Below are 4,365 nucleotides of genomic sequence, written 5' to 3' on the forward strand. Positions count from 1 at the left end.
TTTTTTTTTTTTTTTTTTTTTTTTTGGTGGCACCAGGAATTGAACTCAGGCCCTTGCGCTTGCCAGGCAATCATTCAATTTATACTAAATTAAAATCAAAATTGATCAAAGATCTAAAAACTGAAGCAAAAAAGTAAACCTACTGGAAAGTAAAATAGGTAAAACAATTGAAGATACAGGTGTAGGAAAGGATGTTCTAAACGGAACTTCAATCACACAAAGCATAGAAACAAGAATCAACAAGTATGATTCTATCAGCCTAAAAAGGTTCTATACAGCAAAAGAATCAAGTGAAAAGACAACTATAGAATGAGAAAAATTTCCAGTTATCCTACAAATACAAGACTAGTGTACATAGCAATTATTAAGAAATCAAACAATAGCAAATGTCAAAATGACTATGAAGAAAAAGAGACCCTCCTGGGTAGTTAACAGAAATGCAGACTAGTAAAACCATTATGGAAATCAGCATAGAGATTTACCAAAGGACTGAAAATAGAATAAGATTCAACACTCTCCTGATAAGTATCTTCCCCAAAGAACTTACGATTTAATAATACAGTGTTACATTTACACTAATATTTATAGCAGCACATTCATAAAAGGTGAATCCCAGAAGCAACCATGGACAAATGGTTGGATAAAGCAAATGTGATATCCGTGTGTAATGAAATACTACTCTACTATAAAGAGAGACTTTTGAGCTGTTTCCCATGAAAATCACAAAAAGAATGACATATTTGTAAGAAAATGAATGTACCTGGAATATACTAAATTGAATGAAACAAACTAGACACAGAAGCTTAAATACTGTAGTGTAAGTCTCATTTGAGTAATGCAAAGTACAAAGACAATGGTAAAAAGATTGGTTCCAAGGGAACAAGGGCAAGAGATAAGGAAGGGAAGGGGAAATAAGAAGAATAAAGATGAGCCATGTTCAGGAGCCTAATAACCCCATTTAATGTAAAACTACATGCTATAACATGAACTAAGATGAATAATATCAACAAGATTGAATTAGGGGGTAAGAGGACAAGAAGAGGGGGGCCAGCAGGAGAAAAGGGGTTAAAACAAAGAAAAAAACTGTAATATTTGCACATAACCATTCCCCCAAGATGATTGGAAACAACATGAATCACAAGTATGTACTAATAAAATAAAAAATATATTAAAAAAACAAAATCACTTTCTCATGTATAAACAACATATAAGTAGAATTTGAAAACAAACATTGTGCTATTTACATTAGCATAAAAGTATAGTATTTATAAAGAAATCTAACTAAATATTTACAACACCAAATCTCTGATAAAGAAAAAAAGTAAAAGAAGAATTAAATAGCAGGGAGACATTCCATGTTTATGGACAGAAATACCCAATATTATCAAGGCGTGAGTTTTTCCCCCAGTCTTATAGATTCCAAGAAATTCCAATGAAAGTGGAATTTTGAAAACTTACCTTTCCACTTACAGAGTGATACAAAATTCTCAGAATACTGAATGCAATATTGGAAGAAAAGAATAAAGTGGAAGGACTGGAGCTGCCCTACTTAAATGTATTACAGAAATGTACACTAACCAAGACAGTGTGGTGACAACAAAAAATAAACAAAGAGAAAAAAAGGAAATAGAATAGAGAGCCCAGAAAAATATTCATGTAACTGTAATCACTGATTTTTGGAAAAGGAGCCAAATAAATGCAATGCATAGGAAGACTGTCTTGTAAAGAAATGGTGGCAGCATGACTGCACGTCCAAACAAAAACAAAACAACAACAACAAAAAAATCAAATCTAAACATAAACTCTACGTGACTCAGTGGTGTCCCAAATTTTCTGATCAAGGACATTATGGGGCCACAGAGCGAAGTGATCCACAATGTAGAGTGTGCCTAAGGAGAGTCACATGGAGAGAAAAGCATTCTCTCAGGCTTTCACATACAGCAAGTTGGTCAAGCAATAGCCGTGACTCATCCACATGGCTGACACTGACAAAGGATCTACAAACTGTTGTACAGGGTTTCAAGGTAAATCCTGAGGGGATTTGACTGACATTGGAAGATACAAAAGTTACATTTTTAGTTATATAGGTCTTGCTTTATCTTGGTCTTAATCATCCAGCAGAAAAGTATAAAAATGAGGTATAAAAAGTAAAGCCATATTAATATGCTGAGCTGTAAAAGGCTCAAGTCAACAACTTCTGACACTGTCAATCATGCAGATAGCCCACTATTATTATGGACTACTGGACTATATTGGATTAGCTTGCTGAATTCATGCACCTACAATATTCAAAAGGCAATGGAATACCCATCTCTGACAAAATTAAATGAAAAGGGGGATATAAATGAAAGATCATTTTGTAGTGAAAAAGAAAATATATATTATATATTATATATATATATATGCAAAATAGGATAGATATACAGCTACTTTCTCTTAGTTCACTGAGAAGAAAGATTTGTACTAATAGTGTTTAGATAAGATATCATGTCTGCATCTTATACTATGAATAACTACTATGAAGACAACAATATGCAATATATTGATTATTGTAACTGTCCTACTAACCTGTTTTGAAACTGTCTCAATACTATTTCTTTCTCAATAAAATTTTTTTCAGTTGTCTGAAATTTCTATAACCTTGCTCTGGATAGAGCAGGGCAAGGCCTCAAACCGTTTCAAAACTGTTCTAGCAGCTACTGTAAGAATGCACAGGGTCACCGCAGACCCCAGCACACTGGAGGCTTGCTATCAATAAAATTAATATATAAAAAAATTAAAAATAAACTTTACATAGTTCACAAATATTAAGTCAACATATATCAGAGACTTAAAAATCTAAAACAGAAAATGATAAACCTACTAAATAGCATAAAAAAGACATAGATTACTTGAATTTGGCGATGAGCTTTTAGTTACACATTAAAGATGTGTAGCCTTCCTCATGACACACATCTTGGTGTGCATCCATGTATTTCATCGATAATCTCATTATTCATGAAAGAATTATAAGCTGAATTTCTTTAAAAGTAAATATTTTTGCTTTGCAAATGATACTGAGAAGACAAGCCACAGACTGGGAGAAAATATCTGTGAAAGATATAACTGATATAATAATATAATCCAAATATGTAAAGAACACACAAAACTGAACTGTAAGGGGAGAGCCAAATAGCTCAGAGCATTAAAGCTCCTGCAAGCAGGCACAGGGGCCAGGGGTCCAATCCCCAGGCCTGCCATGCCAGCCCCACCCATACAGTGCACTAAAATGATGATTGAGACTGGGCGTGGTGGCGCATGCCTGTAATCGCAGCTCTTCGGAGAATGTAAACAAGCGAATCACTATGAGTCTGAGCCAGTAGTGAGACCCTGAACACCCTGTAGACCCTTCCCTAAAATTAAAAAAAAACTGGATAGCATACAATAAATAATTCAAATAATTTTAAATGGGCCAAAGATCTGCAGAGACACCCCATCAAAGAAGATATACAGAAAGAAAGTAGTTAAGCATATAAAGATGTTCCACATCAAAATTATCAGGGAAATGCAAATTGAAACAGTAATGAACTATTGCTCCATACTTATAAGAATGACTAAAATTCAGACCACTGACAATACTAAATGCTGGTAAGAATATGGAATGATAAGAACTTTCATCCATTTGGGAGGAATGCAAAATTGTATGTCCACTTTGAAAAATAGTTTGATAGTTCCTTGCGAAGCTAAACATTCTCATACAATCCAGTAACTGTGTTTGTTGGGATGTATACAAAAATTTGACAACTTACATTCATACAAGAATCTGCACACAGTTATTTATAGCAGCTTTATCCAGAATTTTGTCCAAACTTGGAAGCTTTCAATATGTGCTTCTGTAGATGGATGAGTAAATAAACTGTGGTATATCCAGGTGAGAATGCTATTCATTGCATTACAGATAAGAGCTTCTCAGCATGAAGAGACATAGAGGAAATTTATTTATTTTTTTATAAAAATCAATTCTTTATTCAAACATAACTGTACATCCAATGAAAATGTGTATTCATATCCAGCATAATTTAAAGGCCATGGTAATATGTGCTTTGGATTGGTGTCTAAAGTTGGGTGAATTTTAAGTTCTGGATTATTGATAAGTCATCATGGAGCCCGCAGTGTTATGTGTTTGACCCATGGGCTTGCCGCAGAATGGATTCTAAGCAAGGGCAGAAATGGAGTAGAGGTCACACATGGGGCAACAACTAGAAAGAGCTGAAGAGAGGATGAAGCTGGGGGTAAGCAGACAACTTCCCCATCTAGATTTGATTTCCTCAAGAGCCTTTTCAAAAGCATGTTCTGCCTCATGATACTGAACCAAATGAAATTTAA

General features: G+C 34.3%; 1 non-coding gene across 1 annotated transcript; it reads right to left on the reverse strand.

Annotated features, from left to right (window-relative positions):
• Positions 1–2,618: 2,618 nt before the first annotated feature.
• LOC111815542 lies at positions 2,619–2,751 on the reverse strand. Its single transcript, XR_002820225.1, has one exon. It is a non-coding gene; the product is annotated as a small nucleolar RNA SNORA9 (small nucleolar RNA).
• Between the last annotated feature and the right edge of the window lie 1,614 nt (positions 2,752–4,365).

The sequence above is a fragment of the Octodon degus genome, unplaced genomic scaffold (genome assembly GCF_000260255.1).
Source record: "Octodon degus isolate 3935 unplaced genomic scaffold, OctDeg1.0 scaffold00017, whole genome shotgun sequence".
NCBI classification, from domain to species: domain Eukaryota; kingdom Metazoa; phylum Chordata; class Mammalia; order Rodentia; family Octodontidae; genus Octodon; species Octodon degus.